Source organism: Gorilla gorilla, chromosome 6 (assembly GCF_029281585.2).
Source record: "Gorilla gorilla gorilla isolate KB3781 chromosome 6, NHGRI_mGorGor1-v2.1_pri, whole genome shotgun sequence".
Classification (NCBI taxonomy): domain Eukaryota; kingdom Metazoa; phylum Chordata; class Mammalia; order Primates; family Hominidae; genus Gorilla; species Gorilla gorilla.
Genome location: NC_073230.2, coordinates 64,960,783 through 64,985,901, shown reverse-complemented (window position 1 = coordinate 64,985,901; position 25,119 = coordinate 64,960,783). Strand labels below are relative to the sequence as shown.

The following is a 25,119-nucleotide window of genomic DNA, read 5'->3' as shown; positions in this document are numbered from 1 at the left end:
ATGGTCAAGAAGCGAAGACAAGATTTTGACTTTGCCCAATTATTAAGTCCTTGACCTTTTGAAATCTAATATCCTGGCTAAAAAATTAGGATGGAATATATTTTAGGTGGCTGCCTAGAGTGTCAAAGGCAATATGAGAAGAATTTTGATAGCTGGGCAAGAAAATGCATACCACATACACACATTACTCTTCTCTGATTTGCTTTAACTTTGAAATGTTGGAAATTGCAAATCTAGTCCCTGAATTTAGGGTAAATTAACAAAAGATTCATGTTTCAGCTGAGCAAGTTATTGTATGAAACTTATAGGTAACAGATGTCATTAGCTGCAAAAACCAAAATAGTATGACTACATTCAGTAACTATCTAGCCATGCAAATGATAGACCAATTAGATTAAGATCCTAACAGGTGCATGTAGAAAGCATTTATGCACAATTTTTGACCCTCCCCCAAACATCTTTTTCTGTCTCCTTACAGAGATACCAAATTTTCCTGAATACCTCAGGGTGAATACTGGGAACTGAGATGCTCAGTGTTCAGAGTTGATTACTGGGAACAGAGTTAACACATTTCTTCTATATTATAAAGAAATTTTATGAATCTTGCTCTGCCTCAGAAAGGCTTTTAGTAAAAGATTGTTCATGTGTAACACTCTATTTGGATTCATGAAAATTTTCAATATTCCATTTAAGTCAAACACACTGAAATGTCAACCAAATTTCATAAAACATATTTGAATGAGATCAAGCCTTTCTTAGCTAAGAATTTTATTTCAGCAGTAAATTTAGAGGAAAATAAGAAATGTGTGTACTTTGGGCCAAATAACAGTGTTGGCCACTTGGGAACAATTCAGACAAGCGTTCTTCATCATTACTCTTAAAGTAGCAATAGCACCACATCCATTTCCTGGCACCAGCCGGCCTGTTTTTCACTGATATGAAGTGCAGAAGGCATTGAAACAGTTAAGAAGGGTGAAATAAATGGAATACTTATATGAAGTACAATTGTTAATAAAAAGTAGCATTTGATATTGTACAAGTATAGATAAGATGACAAGTGTGAGATAAAAATATTTTTACTTTAATTCACAGAATAACTTTATTCACAATATTTCTATTTCAAATAATTTTTTTGCTTTTCATCCAGTATTACCTGAGCTCAATAGGAATCAATAAAATGAATCTTTATTTCACCACAAGAATTTTATTCATGCATATACTTAATTTGCTGAAAATATGTGAGCCTTCCATGAAAGATTTATACTTTGATTGTGTCATTTTTCACTGAGAAGTGGCTCTCCTGCCAGAAAACTGCTATTCTCAACTCTGCTCACATTGACTCTGGTCAGCATAGTGACGGGAAGTGATGAGTGAATAAAAAGCAAATGTGTCTTCCTTGAATCTTTTTTTATCTATTGGCTGAAGAAACAGAGAATGCAGATAGAAATTTTTTTTAAAAATCGAATCTCTGAATAATCACAAAGAAGTTTTCTTAACCAGAAATAAACCAAAGGGGATGGTGATTTAAGCAGAAAATGTATTATTTTGCTAAGCCTTTGAAATGTTAGAGCTTATTAGTATGACAATCTGCATTGCTTTAACAAATATATTGGTCTTTCAGTTTTAATTCTTCCGGATATGATTCAATTTCCTGATGAATCTGAACTGAGAGCAGAATAACTTACATGGGAAAAAAATATGTTGACTAAAATAAGATAGTCAAAAAGAGACAGACAAAACAGAAAGTAAAATGATGTTCTTCAGAAGCAGAAAAGAGAGAAGGAGAAGACAGTTTATTGGATATTAAATTGCACTTTTTTTTTTTTGAGACGGAGTAACGCTCTTGTTGCCCAAGCTGGAGTCCAGTGGTGCGATCTTGGCTCACTGCAACCTCAGCCTCCCAGGTTCAAGCGATTCTCATGCCTCAGCCTCCCGAGTAGCTGGGATTACAGGCACCTGCCACCATGCCCAGCTAGTTTGTTGTATTTTTAGTAGAGAGAGGGTTTCACTATGTTGGCCAGGCTGGTCTTGAACTCCTGACCTCAGGCGATCCACCTGCCTCGGCCTCCCAAAGTGCTGGGATTACAGGTGTGAGCCACTGCGCCCAGCCAAATTGTACCTTTCAAAGATAAAATTGATCTAGAAATTTGTTTCAAAATAATGTAAATATACTTAAAAGCACTCAACATATAGTTTAAGTATACAGCTTTAAAATGTTTAAGATGGTAATTTTATCTTTTTAATCACAAATATTTACATCTCTCAAAAAAGTTACATTTTTAAAAATTGCTTTAAATAACAAGTGTTTTTCTCACACAATAACATATATTCAGACAATAAGTAGACGGTAATTTTAGGCTGACTTTTTGACTACTCATCTATACAATAAACACTGACAACCACCCGAGAAAAGAAATAGATAATTAATAAACAAAATGGGGCAATACTTACACAGGTAAATATCGCATAAGTAACTTTTATAGGCAATAGAAGTGTCTGACTTATGGGGCTGGGCGCAGTGGCTCATGCCTGTAATCCCAGCCCTTTGGGAGGCTGAGGCGGGCAGATCACCTGAGATCAGGAGTTAGAGACCAGCCTGGCCAACATGGAGAAACCCATCTCTACTAAAAATACAAAATTAGCCAGGAGTGGTTGGCGCATGCCTGTAATCCCAGCTACTCAGAAGGTTGAGGCAGGAGAATCGCTTGAACCTGGGAAGCAGAGGTTGTGGTGATCTGAGATCGTGCCATTGCACTCCAGCCTGGGCAACAAGAGCAAAACTTTGTCTCAAACAAAAAAAGAAAGGAAGGAAGGAAGGAAGGAAGGAAGGAAGGAAGGAAGGAAGGAAGGAAGGAAGGAAAAGGAACCAAAGCATATAACAGCAACGAAAACAAAAAAAATTCAACCAAACACAAGTGAAGACAGCATGAAAAGAAAAAGATGTTATTAAGTTGGTGCAAAAGTAATTGCAGTTTTTGCCATTAAAAGTAATGGCAAAAATACTAAAGCGTAATACTAAATTGTCAGACAAAAATTAACAAAATGGCAATAGAAAGTACTTACCTATCAATAATTGTTTAAGTATCAAATAAATTATCTAATAAAAACACATTGCTATGGTTTGAATGTCCCCTTCAAATTTCATGTGGAAATTTAACTGCTATTGTTATAAAATTATAAAGTTAGACGTTTAAGAAGATAATAGGTCCTGAGGGACCTACTCTCATGAATGAATTAATGTCATTATTTCCAGAGTGGGTTAGTCGGCAGGAAAGTGGGTCTATTATAAAAGTACGCTCTCTGGTGTGCACCTTCAGTCATCCTCATGCCTTTGGCCATTTTGTGATGTGGAAATACGATTCTCATCAGATGTCAATGGGATGCTCTTGGACATCCATAATCTAAAATTGTGAGCTAAGTAAACTCCTATTTTTTAGAAAATACCAACTCTAAGGCCGGGCGTGGTGGCTCACACCTGTAATCCCAGCACTTTGGGAGGCCGAGGTGGGTGGATCACCTGATGTTAGGAGTTTAAGACCAGCCTGGCCAACGTGGTGAAACTCCATCTCTACTAAAAATACAAAAATTAGCTAGGTGTGGTGATAGGTGCCTGTAATCCCAGCTACTTGGGAGGCTGAGGCAGGGGAATCACTTAAACCCAGGAGGCAGAGGTTGCAGTGAGCCGAGATTGTGCCATTGCACTCCAGGCTGGGCAACAGGAGTAAAACTCTGTTTCAAATAAATAAATAAACAAATTTTTAAAAAAACAATTCTAGGATATTCTGTTATTAAAGCAGAAAATAAAATAAAAGATTCGCAGAATGTCTAATTAGATTTTTTAAATTAACAGTATGCTTCACACAAGTGACATATTTTAGATTTAAGGGCATACATATGTTAATGGTTAAAGAATTTAAAAAACCCATACCAATAATAATTGAAAGAGTGTAAGAGTGGCTATATTTATATCAGACAAAATAGACTTTTAGAAAAAAAATCTGTCCCAACAGACAAAGAAGATCACTCTCTAATAATAAAAGGATAATTTGTCAAAAGAATCTAACAATTAAAAAATATATGAACCCAACATTGGAGCACATAAATATATAAACATATATAAACCGAACTTTTAAAAAGACAAATATGACAATAATAGAGGACTTTCTTATTCTACTGAAAACAATAGATTATTCAGACAGAAAGCTAGAAAGAAAACAATGTGCTTGGATAGTGCTGAAGAACAACTGTACCCCCCGGGCTTATGTAGACTATTTCATGTAACAGTATGAGAATACACATTCTTATCAAGCACAAATGGAACATTATCCAAGACAGATCATATGTTGGACCAACAAAAACAACAAACTCTTTTCAAATTTAGAGATTAAAATTATATCAACTTTTTTTGTTTTTGTTTTTGAGACAGAGTTGCACTCTGTCACCCAGGCTGAAGTGCAATGGCATGATCTCAGGTCACTGCAACCTCCGCCTCCTGGGTTCAAGCGATTCTCCTGACTCAGCCTCCCAAGTAGCTGAGATTACAGGCGTGCACCATCATGCCCAGTTAATTTTGTATTTTTAGTAAACACAGGGTTTCACCATGTTGGTCAGGCTGGTCTCAAACTCCTAACCTCAGGTAATCTACCCTCCTCGGACTCCCAAACTGCTGGGATTACAGGCATGAGCACTGCACCTGGCTGTATCAACTTTTAAAATTACAGTTTAATAAAACTAGAAAATAATAGCCAAATAAAAATTTTAAAACTCACAAATATGGGGACAGTAAACAACATGTTCTTGGACAACCAATGGGTCAAAGAGAAAAAGCAAAGGGAAATCAGAAAGTGTATTGAGAAAAAAGAAAATAGAAACACAACATACAATAACTCCTGGGATACAAAAAAAAAACAAACGACAAAACAGTTCTAAATCACAAGTTTATAGTGCTCTTTTTGTATGTTAAGAAAAAGGAAAAGATGTCAAATAAAAAACATAATTTTAATCCACAAAATACTTGAAAAAGGACAACTAAATAATCGCAAAATTAGCATAATAAAGTAAATGATAGGTCGGGTGTGGTGGCATACGCCTGTAATCTCAGCACTTTGGGAGGCTGATGTGGGTGGATCACCTGAGGTCTAGAACAGGCTGGCCAACATGGCGAAACCTCATCTCTACCAAAAATACAAAAATTAGCCGGATGTGATGGCGGGCGCCTGTAATTCCAGCTACTCTGTAGGCTGAGGCAGAAGTATGGCTTGAACCCGGAAGGCGGAGGTGGCCGTGAGCCGAGATGGCACCACTGCACTCCAGCCTGGGCAACAAGAGCGAAACTCTGTCCGAAACAAAACAATACAAAAAAAGAAAGAAAGAAAAAAGAAAAAATAATAAAAATTACAAAAGAAATAGACTTCATACATACTGAAAGGACAACAAAAAATATTAAAAGCAGAGAAAGAATTTACATATAAAAGGTATCTAAATTAAACTTTTTTTAAAAAAAGAGGAGTTAATTTCTTTTATTGTTTTGAAGTTGAATGATTGTCTTATTTTTATTTTGTATTTATGCTTACAATAAGCAGGTCAAAAAAATTTATCCTGAACTCATGGACATTTGATTTCCAGTAGGGTTTGTATTAAGGCACAGAGGTGTGGACTTGGGTTTGTGAAAGAGTGTTTGTGGAAAATAAAAAGGCAGAATAAGAGAATGTGTTATAAAAAGCCTATGGGGGCTGGGCACGGTGGCTCATGCCTGTAATCCCAGCACTTTGTGGAGACTGAGGCTGGTGGATCACCTGAGGTCAAGAGTTCCAGACCAGCTGACCAACATGGTGAAACCCAGTTTCTACTAAAAATACAAAAATTAGCCAGGCATGGTGGCAGGCACCTGTAATCCCAGTTACTTGGGAGGCTGAGGCAAGAGAATCTCTTCAACCCAGGAGGTGGAGGTTGCAGTGAGCCGAGATCCCACCACTACACTCCAGCCTGGGCAACAAGAGTGAAACTAGGTCTCAAAAAAAAAAAAAAAGAAAGAAAAGAAAAGAAAAGAAAAAAAAAAGAAAACCTATGGGTAGAAAACAGTACCCAGTTGGTGAAAAGACTGGTTAGTGCTACAGATACTGGTCCAGGCAGGGTAGCTCTGATTTACAGGCGCCCGCCACCACACCCAGCTAATTTTTTGTATTCTTAATAGAGACAGGGTTTCATCATGTTGGCCAGCCTAGTCTTGAACTCTTGACCTCAAGTGATCCACCCTCCTTCGCCCCTCAAAATGCTGGGATTACAGGCATGAACCACTGCGCCTGGCCACAACATTACTTTAGAATAAAGTTACTTCTTACCTACATCTAAATTTATTTTATTTGACAATATCTAAAAACAGCCCCCCAAAAATAATTACATCCTGACAGAGGACATCATAACCCTCCTCCCATCTCAAATCTCATTGCACCTGCCCGTGCATCCCCACAGTTAAGATGGTGACATATACTTTGACCCAGCTTATAGGCATTATGATAACTCTTACACATAGGCCCAGCCAAAGAGAGAGATTTTGACTCTCATAGATAGGACTAGGGCCATGAGTAAGGTCCTGTGTCTTCTACTTGTATGAAAATCACAGAGAATTATGACACCCATGCATATTGAATAAACCCCGTGGGTGGTACAGAGTCTAATAACAGGGCCCAGAACACAGGTGAGATTGAGAGTCTTGTATGAACACACAGCCAAAAGTAGAAATTGTCACATGCCCAAGTGTACACAGGTCACAATTGAGGTTCTGAATCTCACACCCAGGGGAAGTCAAGAGTTGTTGCTACAATCCCAAATGTAGGATCATGCCCATTGCCCTAAGCCCAGGCATGAGAGTCGACATCTCTCCTCTTATATACAGATCCAGTCCACAGGTGAAGTGGGAACTCTCCAACCAGGATTCAGCACACCATTGATGTTGCGACTCCTCTACTGGAACACAGCTTGGAGAAGGGATTGGGGCTCTCATGGCAGGATGCAATCCACTGTTGAGATTGTGACTCATGCACTTGAACCTCAGTCTCAGGAGTTGTTGACTCTTACACCTGGAGTGGGGAAATGTGTGGAATTGGGAGTCTCATTCCTGGGCCTCCCTGCAGGTTGAATTGTGACATGCACTTCTACCTAGAACCTTAGTAATTTCATTGTCCTTCTGGGCTCAACACACAGTTATCTTGTGACTTTTACCTGGGCCAAGCACATAGGTGATGTGATTATATTGCCTGGCTACTTCCCTCAAAGGAATTCTAATATATCCTTTACTGAGCACCTAAGTGATGTAAACCTTCTCTCTTGCCTGGACTCTGCCCACAGGTAAGGTTATGACATATCACCAAGCCTAGGACTTAATGGCATGACTGTCCTATCATGTTTGTGCCCTGCCCTGAAGAAGCACTGTGACATTACTGGCCTAAGTAAAAAGGTAATTCGAGTCTTCTGCCTGGAACATGTGCACAGGGGAGATTGTGAAATATCTCTTGGCTTATCAACATGATGATGTGATTCTCCTCTCTTGCCTGGTACCTTTTTCCAGTTGGGATTGCAACATATTGCTGGGCCCAGCACCGGGTGATGTTATTCTTCTCCCAGGGCCCAGCCCACAAATGGCATTGTGGCATCTCTCTGGGCCCATCACCTAGGTACTGTGACTCTGCTCTTCTAACTGGGCACTTTCCACAAAAGGAATTGTGACACATAGCTGGACCCAGATCCCTGGTCATGGAACTGTCTTGTCTTGGTCCTGTGCAAAGGGGTCACTGTGATATATTGCTTGGCCAAGCAGCTAGGTGATATGACTCTCCTGAATGAGCCCTGCTCTCAGAGAGAGGATTTTCACCCATCGCTGGGCCAGTCATATAGGTGATGTGTCTCTCCTCTGTTGCCTGGACCCTGCCCAAGTAAGAATTGTGACATCACTTACCTAGCACCCAGGTGATAGGACTCTCATGTCTGGTTCCTGCCCACAGGTGAAATTGTGACATATACATGGTCACAGCTCACAGGTGAGGTGATAACTCACATACCTGGATCCAGCTAAGAGAACAGATTTTGACTCTGATATCTAGGCTTAGGGCAACAGGCAAGGTCCTTGGTCTCCTACTTAAATAAAGGTCATAGTGTATTATGATACCAAGGCATACTGTGTAAAGTCCTCAAATAATACAGTGTCATAACAGGACCCAGAACAAAGGTGAGATTGTGACTCTTATATGCACATCCAGCTGAATAGAATTGTCACCCTCACATATAGACAGTGCTCACTGGTGAGGCCTAAATCTCACATGCAAATGCCATCCAGACTTGGAACAGTGACTGTCATATGTAGGTGCAGCCACAGGTGAGAAAGTGACTCATTTTTGAACCCAGCTCACAGGAACAGCAATGGAACTCATACCTGGACCCAGTCAGTAGCAGAAATTCACAATCCGGGACATTTTCCAGGACATAGCTAGAGGTATAAAAGTCGACACTTCTTGTGGGTTGAGTTCAAGTATGCAAGTCAATCACAACAGTGGACTAAATCAATGCACAAGAGCCCAAATCTCACCAACAGACTGTGTTTTGATAGGGGAAGCACAGCCCCCCGGTGTTCTAAATCCTGGACTTGGTGTCATTAACTCATCTGTCGACTGGATTGATGCATGAGATTCACAATTCCAACTCCATTGCCTCTTGGTGTGTGATTCGGAACCTCAACAGTGGGTTCTGTTAATGTGGAAGGCTGATAATCCTCACTTTCATCTGAGTTTGCATACAACAGCCACGATTTTCCCTGTGTGCTGGGCTCTATTTTGGCACTCTGTAGCACTTGAGGGCTTCATACAATGTGCATGCAAGTCATAATAGTCTCTGGCCATCCTACAAGTTGAAGACCCAGAACCTTAGTTTTTGCTCTAAGACTAACTACAAGAGTCATATCTTCAGGTATGAGTCATCATTCCACCTGTAAGCTGTGCCCATGTGTATTTCCCAATTCCAACTGTGGAGACAGACCAGGCACAAGGGTTGCATCACCTGGGTGCTGGCCAGAGATATGTCACAATTGCCGCTTTGGGCAGGGTCAAAATCTCCCCTTAGTGCAGGGGCAATTCAGGAGGGTCATATCACCTAGGTGGTGGGCCCAGCAGTATGTCACAATGCCCCCCATGGGCAGGGCCAAAGCAGGACAGTTATATCATCTGGAAGCTGGGCCCAGTGATATGTCACAATGCCTTTTGGGGGCAGGGTTCAGGCAGGAAAGAAGAGTCACATCACCTAGGTGATGGGTCTAGAGATATTTCACAATGCCTTCTGTAATTAGAACCCAGGAAAAAGAGTTATATCATTTGGGTTAAAGGTCTGGTGATATGTCACAATCCCAACTAAGGGCAAGACCCAGGCAGAAAAAGAGACTCACTTCACTGTGACAATTGGCCCACAGTATAATTTAATTTCTCCTGAGGACAGGGCTCATGTAGAAGAAAAACATAAATTAAGTGCATGGCCCAGGTATATGTTACAATCTCAACTGTACACTGGGCCCAGGCAATTGAATAAAATTAATCAGATGCTGGGAAAAAGTATATGTCACAATCACACCTGCAGAAAGGTTTAAAGATGAGATTTAAAACCCCACAAATGTGCTGGCTTCACTTATGACAGTCAACATATCTTGTGAGATGTGTTCAAGTATTCAAGTCACAACCTCAACAGTGCACTGGCTCTGTGCATGAGAGCCCAAACCCCACTTGCAGACAGTGTCCCAGTAGGAAAGTCACAGTCTCACAGGGGTGCTGGATCTTGGTGTGAGAGTCACCGCCCTACCTGTGGACTGCATTCATGTATGAGAGTCACAATTCCAACTTTTGACTGCCTCTGAGTGTGAGATTCAAGACGTTGTAAGGAGGCTGTGTTCAGGTGGGAGGGTGAGAATCCTTATTGTCAGCCAGGTGTGCATATGAGAGTCACAGTCTCACCTGTTTGCTGGTCCCTGTTATGACACTCTCTGTACCACCTGAGGGTTTTATATGGCACATGTGAGACTCACAATCTGCTTTGAGACCTTTGTGCTTGCCCAGGTGTTTGTTACAATCCCAAAAGTAGGATCACGCCCACTGCCCTAAGCCCAGGCATGAGAGTCAACATCTATCCTGTTTTTGGGTCCAGGTAAGAGAGTCATTTTTGTTCCTATAATCTGGTTACAGAAATTGGTCAACATCCCTCCTGTGGCTCAATCCACATGTGACAGGCATGATCCCAACTGTGGACTGTATCTGTCAGTGAGATTCAGGAACTCACCATTTTGCTCTCTCCCTATGTAAAGGTGACAATTTTAACAGTCAGCTGAGTGCGCATACAATAGTCACAACCTCAGTGTTGTGCTGGGTTCTGTTATGACACTCTCTGTCCCATCTGAGGGCATTACACAATATGCATGTGTGTTGTAATCACCTGTGATTTTTTTTTTAAGTAGAAAAGCCAGAATTTTATTTTTTGGCCTAAACCCATCTATGCGAGTCAACACCTCTCCTATTAGCAGAGTTCGGTATAAGAGTCATCGCTGTGCCTGTAAGCTGGGTCCAGCTATGACTTACCACCTGACCTTTGGCCAGATCCACATGGGATGGTCAATATTCTAACTGTGTATTGTGTCCTTATATGAGAGTCAGGACCTCACCAGTAAGTTCTGTCAGTGTGTGAGGGAGACAATTTTAATTGTCAGCTGGGTGTGCCTATAAGATTCACAATTTTACTTCTTTACTGGACCCTGATATGACACTCTTTATATCACGCAAAGACTTTATAGAATATGCATAAGTAATATATTGTGTGATCTTTCTACATGTAGAAGGCCCATAACCCTTACCTGTTTGTCTAAGCCTAGCTAGAAGAGTTAAAATTTCTTCTATTGGCTGGGTTCACATATGCGAGTCTTCATTATACCTGTGAGCAGGGCCTAATGTGTGACCATCCCACCTGTGGGCAAAGACTAGCGGGGAGAGTCGTATCAACTAGGTGCTGGGCCAGCAATATGTCAATATTTTTACTATGGGCAGGGTCCTGGCAGTAAAAGTCACATCTCCTGGGTGCTAGGAAAAGCAATATGTCACAATCCACCCTGTAAACATGTTCCGGGTAGAAGACAGCCACATCATCTAGGTGATGGGCCCAGTGATATGTAACCATTTCTCCTGTAAACAAATTCAAGGCAAAAAAGAATCACACAACATAGGTGATGGGCCTAAAGATATCTCACAGTATCCCCTGTGGACTGGCCCAGGCAGAAAGGGAGAGACACATCGCCTAGGTGATCGGCCCAGTAATGTGTCACAATACCCAGGAGGGCAGAGCCCAGCAGGAAAGTCACATTATCTAGATGCTTAACCTAGTTATATTTCACAATCTAAACTGTGGGTGGGGCCTAGGAAAAAGGGAAAAATCAGTCAGATACTAAGCGATGATATATGTCACAATCACACCTGCGAAAAAGTTCAGAGATAAAATTTACAATCTCTCACACACCCCCACTTCAGGGTCAGAGTCAATACCTCCTGTGAGTTTCACCCAAAAGGCAAGTAACAACCTCAACAGTGGACTGGATCCATGCATGAGAGCCCCAACTCCACCCGCAGAGAGTGTCCCAGTCAAAAAGTCAAAATATCACAGCGGTGCTGATTCTTGGTGCAAAAATCACCATGCTACCTGTGTTTAGAATCCACATATAAAAGTAAAAATGCCAACTTTTGACTGCCTCTAGGTGTGAGATTCAGAACCTTTACAGTGCACTGTGTTCATTTGGAAAGTAACCATACTGTTGGCTGGTTGTGCATATGAGAGTAACAATTTCACCGGTTTTGGGCCCTTTTATAATGCTCTCTGTAGTACCTGATGGCATTATAAGGTATGCACCAGAGTCACAATAATCTGTGAGATTTGCATGCTTGTGTGGACACACAATCTTACCTATTACTTTAAGCCCAGAGTCAACATCTCTCCTATTTTCTGTGTCCAGGAATGAGATTTATCACTGTGCCTGTGAGTGGGGTCCAGAAATGAGTCACCATCCCATCTGTGGCCAGATCCACATACGACAGTCACAATATCAACCGTGAGCTGCATCCATGAGAGATTTAGGACCTCAGCAGTGGGCACTGTCTGCGTGTGAGGGTGACAATCTTAACTTTTGACTAGATGTCTATATGAGAGTCACAATCTCAACTGTGTGCTGGGCCCTGTTTTGAGATACTCTGTACCACCTGAGGGAATTCTACCATATGTTAGAGTTTCACAGGCCCCTGTGACCTCTGTAGAGGTAGGAAACACACGACCTTACCCATGGACCTAAGTCTATCTATGAGTCAGTATCTGTCCTATTGACTTGGTCTGAGCATGAGATTCACCACCATGCTTGTAAGCTGGATCTAGAAATTAGTCACCATCCAGCCTGAGGCCAGATCCACATATGACAGTCAGAATTCCAACTCTGGACTGCATCCGTGTGTGAGATTCAGAATCTCATCAATGGGTTCTGTCCATTTGTGAAGGTGACAGTTCCACTTGTTGGCTACTGAGAGCCACAATCTCACCTGTGTGCTCGGCCCTGTTTTATTTATAAAGCCCAAGGGCTTTATAAAATACATGTGTGTGTCATAATCTTTTGTGACCTTTTTATAATTAGTAGACCAAGGTTTTTAGTTGTTGCTCTAAGCATAGCTATTAAAGTCCAAATTTCTCCTATTGGCTAGGTCCATGTAAGAAAGTCATCACATGACTATTGCCTGGGCCTAGGTATAGGTCATAATCCCACATGTGGGCAGAACCAGGGAGGAAAGTCACATCACCTGAATGCTGGGCTGGGGAAATATCAATATCCCTCTATGGGCAGGACCCATGCAGGAAAGCCATATCACCTTTATGCTAGGTTTAGTAATATGTCACAAAGCCCACTTTAGGAAGAACCTAGTCAAGAGCCAGATCACCTTGGTGCTTGGCCCAGCAATATGTCACAATCCCTTGTGTACATAGGGCCCATGCAGGAAAGGGGAGTCACATCATCTAGGTGCTGGGCCCAGTAATATGTCACAATCCACCCTGTTAACAGGGCCCAGTCATGAGAGGAGAGTCATATCACCTAGATAACATGCCCAGATTATGTGTCACAAATTTTACTGGAGAAAGGGATAGTCAGGAAAGTAGAGTCTCATCACCTAGGTGAGGGTCTCAGAGATACATTACAATGCTCCTTGTGGGCAGGGCCCAGGCAGGACAGTCATATCACCTAGGTGTTTGGGCCAGGTATATGTCACAATCCCAACTGTTAGCTGAGCTCAGGTAAGAGAGTAAAGTCAATCAGGTGCTGAGAAAAAATTATGTCAGAGTCACACCTGCAGAAGGTCCAGGGATGAGAGTCACAGTCCCACACATTTCCTGGCTCAAGTTATAAGAGAAAACACCTTTTGTGAATTGTGTTTAAGTACACAAATTACAATCTCAATTGTGGACAGAATTCATGCATAATAGCTCCAACCTCACCTGCAAACGCTGTCTAATTAGGGCAGTCTCAGCCTCACAGGTGTGCTGAGTATAAAAGTCACCATTCTACCTGTGAACTGGATCCATGTATGAGATTCAACTTTCAACTGATCTGGGAGTGATACTCAGAACTTCAACAATGGGCTGTGTCCATATAGTATAATGACATTCCTCACTGTATGTTAAGTGTGCACAGAAGAATCACAGTGTCATCTGTGTGCTGGGTCTTTGTAGGACACCTTCTGTGCCACTCAAGAGCTTCATACAGTATGCATGAGAATGAAAACCTGCTCTGAGACCTTCATGCTGGTATGAACTCATGATCCTACATATTGCCCCACATTCAGGTATGAGAGTTAACATTTCTCTTATTTGTTGGGTCCAGGTATAAGAGTCATCAGTATGTAAGCTGGGTCCAGAAATTAGTCACCATCCCATTTGTGGATGGATCCATATATGACAGTCACAATTCCAACTGTGAACTCTTTCTGTGAGTGACATCCAGGACCTCATGAGTATATTCTGTTCTGATTTAATAGTTACAATCCAAACTGTGGCCTGTGTACACATGAGTCACAATCTCAATTTTGACATGGGCCCTGTTTTGACACTTTTTGTACCACCTGAGGGCATTATACAATATGCATGAGTGTTGCTATTCTCTGAGACCTCTGTAAAAGTAGGAAATCCAGGACCTTATCTTTTGCCCTAAGCCTAGATACAAGAGTCAAGATCTCTTCTATTAACTGGAACCAGGTATGAGAGTCATTGACATGCCTATGAGCTGCGTCCAGAAACAAGTCACCTGACCTGTGGCCAGATCCACATATGACAGTCCCAAATTCAACTGTGGACTGTTGAACCCTCACCAGTGGGCTTTGTCCAGGTGTGAGAGTGACAATCCTAATTTTTGGATAGTGTGCCTCATATGAGAGGCACAATTTTACCTCTGTAATGAGCTCTGATATGACGCAAGTATTTTATAGAATATTTATGAATGTCAAAATCCTCTGTAATTGTGATACAATTAGGAGACCCAGAAGCTTACTGATTGTTCTAAGCTCAGCTATGAGAGTCAGAATCTCTTCTATTGGCTGGGCTCTCACATGACAGTCATTATTATTCCTGTGATCCGAAACTAGGTATATGCCAGAATCCTACCTGTGGGCAGAACCAAGCAGGAGAGTCACATCACCTGAATACTCAGCCAGGGGTGTATTAGTATCCCCTCTGTGAGTTGAGTGCTGGTAGGAAATTCACATCACTATGGTGCTGGGACCAGTGATGTGTCACAATGCCTCCTGTGGGCAGAACCCTGGCTGAAAGATTACATCACATGATTCCTGGCTCAGCAATACGTCACAATCCCCTTTGTGAACCGGGCCCAGGCAGGAGATGACAATCACATCATCTGGGAATGAGACCAGAGGTATATCACAATGCCACCTGTGAGAAGGGACTAGGCAGGAGGGTCACCTTACTGAGGCTTTTGGCTTAGGCATATGTCACAACCCAAACTGTGGGCTTTATTCAGGCAGTATAGTCAAATCAGTCAAATTCTGGCTGGGCAAAGTTATATGTCACAATCACACCTGTGGGAAGGTCGAGGAATGGAATTTACATTTCTGCACATGTTCTGGGTCCAGGTATAAAAGTACACACCTCGTGAACTTTAACCATGTGTCCAAGAATGCAAATCACCATTTTCTTTCTTTCCTTTCTTTCTCTTTCTTTCTCTTTCTTTCTTTCTTTCTTTTTCTCTTTCTCTTTCTTTCTCTTTCTTTCTTTCTTTCTTTTTCTCTTTCTCTTTCTCTCTCTTTCTTTCTCTCTCTCTCTCTCTTTCTTTCTTTAGTTTGACAGAGTTGCACTCTTGTCATCCAGGCTGGAGTGCAGTGGTGTGATCTTAGCCCACTGCAACCTCTGCCTCCAGGGTTCATGTGATTCTCCTTCCTCAGGCTCCCAAGCAGCTGGGATTACAGGTGCGTGCCACCACACCCAGATAATTTTTGTATTTTTAGTAGAGACCAGGTTTCACCATGTTGGCCAGGCTGGCCTCAAACTCCTGACCTCAGGTGATCCACCTGCCTTGGCCTCCCCAAGTACTGGGATTACAGGCGTGAGCCACCACACCGAGCTGCAAGTCACAATTTCAACAGCAAATTGAACCCATGCATGAGAGCCAAACCTCAGACAGCACCTATTAGGAGAGTTAAAGCCTAATATTGGTGCTGAATCTTGGTCAGAGACTCAGGCTGGATCCACATATTAGAGTAACAATACCAACTTCTGACTGCCTTTGGGTGTGAGAATCAGAACCTCAACAGTGGGCTGTGTCTATGTGGGAGTGTGACAATCTTTACTGTTGGCAGTGTATGCATATGAGAGTCAAAATCTCAACAGTGTACTGGGCCTTGTTATATTATTACTCTTTGCACCATCTGCGGCGGTATATAATATGTGTAAGACTTGCAATGCACTCTAAAACATTTGTGCCTATATGAACCCATGATCTTACTCATTTCTCCAAGTCTAGGGATGAGATTCAACATCTCTTCTATTGACTGGTTTAGATATAAGAGTCATTACCATGCCTGTGAGCTAGGCCCAGCAATAAGTCACCATTTTACCTGTGGCCAGATCCACATATGACAGTCAAAATTCCAACTGTAAACTGTGTCTACTAGTGACATTCAGGACCTTAACTGTGGGCTCTATGTGTGAGATTGACAATTTTAACTGTTGGCTATGTGCTGGGCTCTGGAATGACATGCTCTGTACCACCAAAGGGCATTATAGAATATGCATAAGCTTGCTCATACTTTGCCATCTTACCGGAAGCAGGAGACTGAAGACATTATACATTGTCATAAATCCAGCTAGAAGGGTCAAAATCTCTTCTATTGGTTGTATCCATGTATGATAGTCATCAGCATGCCTATGAACTGGACCCAGTTATATGTCACAATACCACCTGCAAGCAGGGACTAGGAAGGAAAGCCACATCACCTGAATACTGAGCCTGAGTAGGTCAATGTCCCTTCTGTTGGAAGAGTCCTGGCAGGAAAGTTGTATCACCTGGCTGCTGAGCCCACTCAATGTCACAATGCCCTCTGTGGGAAGGGCCAAGGCAGGAGAGTCAAATGACCTGGGTGCTGGGTCCAGCAGTATGTCACAAATTACCCTGTGGACAGAGCCCAGGAAAAAAAGGAGAGTCACATGACGTAGGTGATGGGCACAGAGATATGTCACAATGTTCTCTGAGAAAAGTGTCCAGAAAGAAGAGTTACATTACCCAGATGCTTGACCCAGGTTTATGTCACTATCCCAACTATAGGAATTGCTAAGACAGAAGAGCCACATCACCGGGATACTTGGCCCACTGATTTGTCACAATCCTTTCTGTAGGCAGGATCCAGGTAAAAAATAGACAGTAACATCTACTAGGTGATGGGCCCAGTAATCTGTCACAATTCCCCATGCAAGCAGGTCCAAGGCAAAAGAGGAGATTCATATCACCTAGGTAATAGGCCTGGGGATATGTCAAAATTCCAAACGGGGGTTCGGCCCAGGCAGAAGGGGAGAGTCATGTCACCTAGGTGATAGACCCAGTAATATGTCACAGTGCCCATTATGGGCTGATCCCAGGCAGGAGAGGAGAGTCATATTATCTAGGTGATTGGTGAATAAAATATTTCAAAACCACCTCTGAGAGATTGGCCTGGGCAGGAGAGTCCCATCACCTATGTGCTTGGCCTAGGTATATGTCACAATCCCACATTTAGACAGGACCAAGGCAGAAAAGTAAAATCAATCAGGTGCTGGGCACCTCTTGTGAGTTCTGTCCAAGTACCTAAGTCACAGTCTCAACAATGGACAGGATCTGTGCATGAGAGCCCCAACCTCATTTGCAAGCAGTGTCCTAATAGGGGACACACAGCCTCACAAGGGTGTTTGATCTTGATTCAAAAATCACCGTCTTACCTGTGATCTGGATCCATGTATGAGAATCACACATCCAACTTTCAATTGCCTCCAGCTGTAAGATTCAGAACCTCAAAATGGGCTGTGTCCATGTGGAAGGTGATAATCCTTACTGTCAGCTGAGAGCAAAGACAAGAGTCACAATTTCATCTGTGTGCTGGGCCCTGTTATGAAACTCTCTTTACCACCTGAGGGCCTTGTACAATATGCTCGTGTATTGTGAGGCTCTGTGACTTTCGTACAAGTAAGAAACCCATGATGTTACCTGCTGCCCTAAGCCTGGTTACTGAAGTAAACATCTCTTCTATTGGCTGGGTCTTGGTATTAAAGTCATTACCGTGCCTGTGAGCTGGGTCCAAAAATGAGTCACCGTCCCACCTGTGGCCAGATTTACATGTAACAGTCACAGTTACAACTGTGGACTTAATCTGCATTTGAGATTCATGAGCTTACCAGTAGACTCTGTCTATGTATGAGAGTGACAATCCTTATCTTCTGCTGGGTGTGCCTATGAGAGTCACAATTTCACCTGTGTTCTGGTTTGTATTATGACGCTGTCTGTACCAGCCAAGGACTTCACAATATATGTGTGTGTGTAGGAACCTTCTGTAACCTTTCTAAAAGTAGGCGATTCAGGACCTTATCATTTGCCCTAAACCTGTCTATGAGAGTCACTCTCCAATTGGGTGGTTCCACATCCGAGAGACATCATGATGTCTGTGTGCTGGGCCTAGGTAGAAGTCACAATTCTACCTGTGTGTGAAAAGAAGACAAGAAAGTTATATCACTTGGGTGATGGGCCAGGGATATGTCACAATCCTTTCTGTCGACAGTACAAAAAAAGGAGTTACATAACCTGGGTGCTAGGCTCAGTGATATGTCACAATGCCCAGTGTAGGCAGGGCACAGGCAGGAGAGTCAAATTACCTGGGTGTTTGGCCCAGTGGCATTACAATCCCTTATCTAGAAATGGCACAGGTAGCAAAAGAGAGTCACATTACCTAAGTGCTGGGCTCAGCTGTATGTCACAGTTGTTTTGGTTGGCAGGACACAGTCAATACAGGAGTCATATCCCAAACTGATGAGGTCAGTGACATGTCAAAACCCTTAATGGAGGCACAACATAAACAAGAAAGTAGAGTCACATCACTTAGGTGATGGACCCCGAGACATGTCACAATGTCCCCTGTGGGCGGAGTCCACATCAGAGAGTCACATCACCTAGGGGCTTGGTTCATGTATATTTCAGAATCTCAACTCTCAATTGTTAGCTAGGCTTCCACAGGACATTAAAATCAATCAACTGCTGGGCAAAAGTATATGTTACACCTGCAGGAAGGTGTATGAATAAGATTCATAATCCCACACATTTTCAGAGTTCAGGTATAAGAGTCAACATCTTCTGTGAGTTGTGTCCAAGTATGTGAGACAGAATCTCAATGCTGGACAAGATCCATGAATGAGAGCCTCATCTCCACCTGTGAACAGTGTCTCAGTAGGGTAGCTATATGCTCACAGTTGTGCTGAATCTTAGTTTGAGAGTCATCCTCCTAACTGTGGACCAGATCTCACATAGGAGAGTCACAATGTCACCTTTCAACTTCCTTCAGATGTAAAATTCAGAACCTCATTACTGGGCTTGTTTATGTGAGAGGATGACAATCCTTACTGTTGGCTGGATGCACATACAAGGGTAACAATCTCACCTGTGTGCTAGGCCCTGTTATTACATTCTTTGTACCACAGAGAGTTCAATAGGGTATGTGTGAGTCTGCTCTGAAATATTGTGGTGGTATAATCCCTTGATACTACCCATTGCCTTAATTAAGCCCGGGCGCATGAGTCAATACTTCTCTTATTGGCTGGGTTCAAGTATGAAAGTAATCACCTCGCCTGTAAGCTGGGTTCAGAAATGAGTCACCCTCTTATTTGTGGCTGGATATGCGTACAATAGGCACAATTCCAACTCTAGACTCTGCCTACAAGTGAGATTCAGGATCTCACCATGGGTCTCTGTCCATGTGTGAAGGTGACAATCCTGTCAGCGGGGTGTGCATAGGACAGGAGTAATCTTATCTCTATGTTGGGTCCTGTTATGACACTCTGTGTACAACCCGAGAGCTTTATATGACATCTGTTAATGTCATAATCTTCTGTGAACTTTGTACAAGTAGGAGACCCTGGATGTAACCATTGTTCTAAACCTAGCTACAGGAGCCCAAATCTCCCTATTATCTTCATCCAGGTATGACAGTTATTACCTTACCTGTGTTTTGAGCCCAGATATATGTCACAATTTGAACTCTGGGCAGGAATCAGGAAGAAAAATCACATCACCTAGGTGCTGAGTACAGCAATATGTTAAAATCCTCCATAGTACAGGGCTCGCCCTGGCAGGAGAGTCACATCGCCTAAGTGCTTGGCCCAGGTGTATGTAACAATCCCATCTGATGCCCGCTGGGCCTACACATGAGAGTCACATTACTCAGATGTTAGAGAAAGGCATATGTCACAATCACACCTTCAGTAAAATCCACAAATGGGATTCACAATTCAGCACATGTCTTAGCTCCAGGTATGACAGTCAGCATCTCCTGTGAGTTGGGTTCAAATACACGAGTCACAATTTTTTTTTTTTTTGAGATGGAGTTTCACTCTTGTTGCACAGGCTGGAGTGCAATGGCGTGACCTTGGCTCACCGCTACCTCCGCCTCCCGGGTTCAAGAGGTTCTCCTGCCTCAGCCTCCCAAGTAGCTGGAATTAAAGGCATGCACCACCATGCCCGGCTCATTTTGTATTTTTAGTAGATACAGAGTTTCCCCATGTTGGTCAGGCTGTTCTTCAACTCCCGATCTCAGGTGATCCACCTGCCTCGGCCTCCCAAAGTGCTGGAAGTGAGCCACCGCGTCCGACCATGAGTCACAATCTTAACACTGGACTTGATTTGTGCATGAGAGCCCCAATCACACCTGTACACTGTGTCTTGGTAGAAAAATCACAGCCTAATAGGCGTGTTTAATCCTGGTTATGAGTGTCACCATCCAGCCTGTGGATGGCATTCACATATGAGGGTCAGAGTTCCAACTTTTGACTGTCTCTGGTTGTGAGATTTAGGACCTCAACAGTGGGCTGTGTTCATGTGGTAGGTTGACAATCTTTACTATCAGCTGGGTGTACATATGAGAGTCACAATCATATCTATATGCTGGGCTGTTATGACACTCTCTGTACCACTGGAGAGCTTTATATAATATGCAGGAAAGTTGCAATCAGCTCTGAGACCTTCATTCTGGTATGGACCCAACATCTTACCTGATTTTCTCTTTTGAGGTACAAGAGTCAACCTTTTTTTTTGTTGGCTAAGTCCAGGTATGAGAGTCATCACCATGCCTGTGAGCTGAGTCCAAACATAGGTAACAATCCCACCTGTGAGCACTGACCAGGTAGGAGAGTCATGTTACCTGGGAGCTGGGCCAGAAATATGTACCCATTGTTCTAAGCCTAGCTACAAAAGTCTAAATCTCTCTATTGTCTTGGTCCAGCTATGAGAGTTATTACCTTACCTGTGTTTTGGGCTCAGATATACATCACAATTTGAACTCTGAGCAGGAACCAGGAAGAAAAATCACATTGTCTAGGTGTCCCCTGTGGGAGAGGTCCAGGTAGGAGAGTAATATCTTCTTGGTGCTGAGCCAAGTGAAATGTTCCAATGCCCCCTGTGGGCAGGGCCCAGGCAGGAGTGTCACATCATCCAGGTGCTTGGTCCAGGCATATGTCACAATCCCTCCCGAAGGCAGGACTTGGGCACTAAAGGAGAATTACACCACCTAAGGGATGGGCCCAGAGATGTCACAATGCCTCTGTGGGCAGGGCCCAGGTCACATCACATGGATACAAGGCCCAGGGATATTTACGATCCCCACTGGGGCAGGGCCCAAGGAAAAAGACATGGGTGACATCACCAGGCGCTGGGCCCAGTGATATATTACAATCCCCTCTGAGGACAGCACCAAGGCAAGAGTTACATCACCTAGGTGGTGTGCCAGGTATATGTCAAAATTCCATTTGTGGGATTAGCCCAGGCTAAAGAAGCAAATCACTCAGGTGCTAGGAAAAGGTATGTATCAAAACCCACGACCTGTGGGTGTGAACAAGAAAACATGTTACATCACCTGGTGCTGAAGCAGAGAGATGTAAAAAGTATTCTTGTTGGCAGGGCCTAGGCAGAAGAATAATATCTCTTGGATGCTGGGCCCAGTGATATGTCACAATTACTTTTGTGGGCTGGCCCTAGGTAAAAATGGAGGGTCATGTGGCCTAAGGACTGGGCCAAGGGATATGTCACAATTCTCCTCGTGGGGAGGGCCCAGTCAGGAGAGTCACAGCACTTGAGTGCTGAGCTTAGAAATATGTCACGCCAGGCGCTCTGGCTCATGCCTGTAATCCCAGCACTTTGGGAGGTCGAGGTGGGTGGATCATTTGAGGTCTGGAGTTTGAGACCAGCCTGGCCAACATGGTAAAATCCCATCTCTACTATAGCCGGGTGTGGTGGTGCATGCCTGTAGTCCCAGCAACTCGGGAGGCTGAGGCAGGAGAATCACTTGAATCTGGAAGGCAGAGGTTACAGTGAGCTGAGATCGCACCATTGCACTCCAGCCTGGGTGACAGAGTGAGACTCCGTCTGGAAAAAAATAAAAGAAGTATGTCACAATGCCCTTTGTTGACAGGTCCCAGACAAAATAGTCACATCACCTGATAGTTGAGGCCAGTGATATGTCACAATTATCCATGTAGGCAGGGTCCAGGAAGAAAAATGACAGTCGCATCACCTGAGTGCTGAGCCCATTGATACGTCACAAGTGTCGCTGTAGGCAGACCCCATGTAGAAGAGAAGAATCACATCACTTAGGTGCTGGGTGCAGTGTAATGTCACTATCTTTCTGAGTAGGGCCCAGGCACATGAGTCACACCTACGAGGTTTTTGCCCCGGTTTATGTCACAATTTTATTTGTGAACTGGACCCAGTCTGGAGAGTCAAATCACTCACATGTTGGACAAAGGCATATGTCACAATAACACTGTGGAAAGGTCCAGTGACAAGTTTCACCATCCTGCACATGTCTTGATTCCAGGTAAAAGATTCATCGTTGTGCTTGTAATTTGGTCCCACATATATGGCACAATACAACCTGTGAGGAGGGAGAGGCCAGAAAAGACACATCACTTGGGTGCTGGTCCAGAGATATGTCACAATCCTGAAAACTTCTTCCCAACTCACAAGTGTTTACTCCCATACCTGGCATTGGGACCAGTGTAAGATTGTGAATCTAATCTCAGTGAGATTGTGAATGTAATCTACAAAACAAGTTTTGTAGGCAGAAACCTGGCGGAAGAGTCACATCACCTGGCTGCCGGGCCCAGTGATATATCAAAATCCCCCCTGTAGGCAGAGCTTAGGCAGGAAAGGAGACTCACTTCACCTAAGTAATTAGCCTAGACATGTGTCACAGTGGTCCCCATGGGCAGAGCCAAGGCAGGAGAGTGACACCACCTTGGGGCTGGGCTCAGCAATGGGTCACAATCTCTCCAGTGGGCAGGAACCAGGCAAGAGAGGGAATCCCATCCACCTAGGTGCTGGGCTAAGTGATAGGTTCCAATGCTTCCTGTAGGAAGAACTCAGTCAGGAGAGTCACATTACCTGGGTGCAGTACCCAGCTAAATGTCACAGTGCACTCTAAGCGCAGAGCCAAGGCAGTAGAATGAAGTCACACAATCTATGTAATGAACCCAGAAATAAGTCACGACGATCTTTGTAGGCAGGGGCCAGGCAGGAGAGTCATAGCACCTGGGTGGCTGCTGGTCACACTGAAACGTAAAAATGCCCTTGACAGGCAGAGCCCAGGAAGGAGTTTCACATTATTTAGGTGGGTGGCCCAGGTATACGTCACAATTTTATCTGTGGGCTGGGCCTAGGAAAGAGTCAGATCACTCAGGTTCTGGGCAAAGGTATATTTCCCAATCACACACTTGGGAATGTACAGAAATGAGTTTCACAGTTTCACACAAGTCCTGGCTTCATGTATGAGAGGCAACCCCTCCTGTGAGTGGGGTTCAAATAAAGGAGTTACAGTCTCAACAATGCACAAAATCCATGCACAACAGCCCCAATCTCACCTGCAGATTGTGTTCTGATAGGGAACTCACAGCCTCACAGGTCTGCCGAATCATGGTTCGAGAGTCACCAAACCACCTGGAAACCAGATCCACATATGAGAGTAACAATTCCAACTTGCAACTGCTTTTATGTGTGAGATTAACTGCCTCATTCGTAGGCTCTGTTTATGTGTAAGAATGAAGAGCCTGTCGGCTGGGTCTGCATGCAAGAGTCACAATCTCAGCTGTTAGCTAGGCCCTGTTAGAAACTCTCTGTATCACTCTAGGGCTTCCTGTGATCATCCTGAGTGTTGTAATGTTCTGTGAACTTTATACAAGTAGGAGACCCAGGACATTACCCGTGGCCTTAAGCCTGGCTACAAAAGTCAAAATATCTCCCATTGGCTGTGTCTAGGTATGAGAGTCATCATTGTGCCTGTGATCTGGACCCAGGTATATGCCACAATTTCACCTGTGGGCAGGAACAAGGCAGGAGAGTCACATCATCTGGCTGCTAGATCCACTGATATGTCACAATGCCCACTGCAGGCAGGGCACAGGCAGGGGAGTCACGTCATCTGAGTTCTTGTTTCAGCAATACATCACAATCCCTTCTGTAAGTAGGGCCCAGGCAGCAAGAAGAATCACATTGCCTGGGTCCTGAGCCTGACAATATTTCACAATGCTCCCTGCTAGCAGGTCCCAGGAAAGAGCACAGAGTCATATCACACAGCTGATTGGCCCAGAAATTTGTCATAATCTTCACTGGGGGCAGGGCACAGAAAGCAAAGGACAGTCACATTACCTAGGTGATGGGCCCAGCCATATGTCACAATCTTTCCTGTAAGCAGGGCCTGGGCAGGATAGGAGAGTCACATTACTTAGGTTATGGGCTCTGTGATATGTCACAATCCCTACTGAGACCAGAGTCCTGGAATGAGAGAAAAGTCATACCACTTCTGTGATGTGCCCAGAGATATGTCACAATGACCCCTTTGGGCTTGCCCATGCAGGAGATGAGAGTCACATCCCCAAGGTAATAAACCCAGAGTCATGTCACAATTTCCCCTGAAGGCAGGGCCAAGGCAGGAGAGCCACATCACCTAGGTTCTTGGCCCAGCAATATGTCACAATCCCTTCTAAACAGGTACTGGGCCCAGCAATATGCCACAATCCTCAATGGAAGCCAAGATGAGGCAAGACAATACAGTCACATCACATAGATGATAAGTCCAAAGATACGTCACAATGCACCCTGTGGAAAGGCCGAGGCTGGAGAGTTACATCACCTAGGTACTTGATCCAGGTATATGTCACAGTCCCAAGTGTTGGCTGGGCCCAAGCAAATTAGTAAAATAAATTAGGTGCTCTGTGAAAGTGTATGCCACAATCACGCCTGCGGGAAAGCCCAGGAATAAAATTCAAAATTCTACATATTTC

At 43.5% G+C, this 25,119-nt stretch overlaps 1 long non-coding RNA gene across 1 annotated transcript; it reads right to left on the bottom strand.

The window, feature by feature from the left end:
- Window positions 1-22,504: 22,504 nt before the first annotated feature.
- LOC129534677 (uncharacterized) lies at window positions 22,505-24,458 on the bottom strand. Its single transcript, XR_008681353.2, has 3 exons — window positions 24,152-24,458; window positions 23,701-23,776; window positions 22,505-22,715 (listed from the first exon to the last, which is right to left on the bottom strand). It is a non-coding gene; the product is annotated as an uncharacterized lncRNA (long non-coding RNA).
- Window positions 24,459-25,119: the final 661 nt, after the last annotated feature.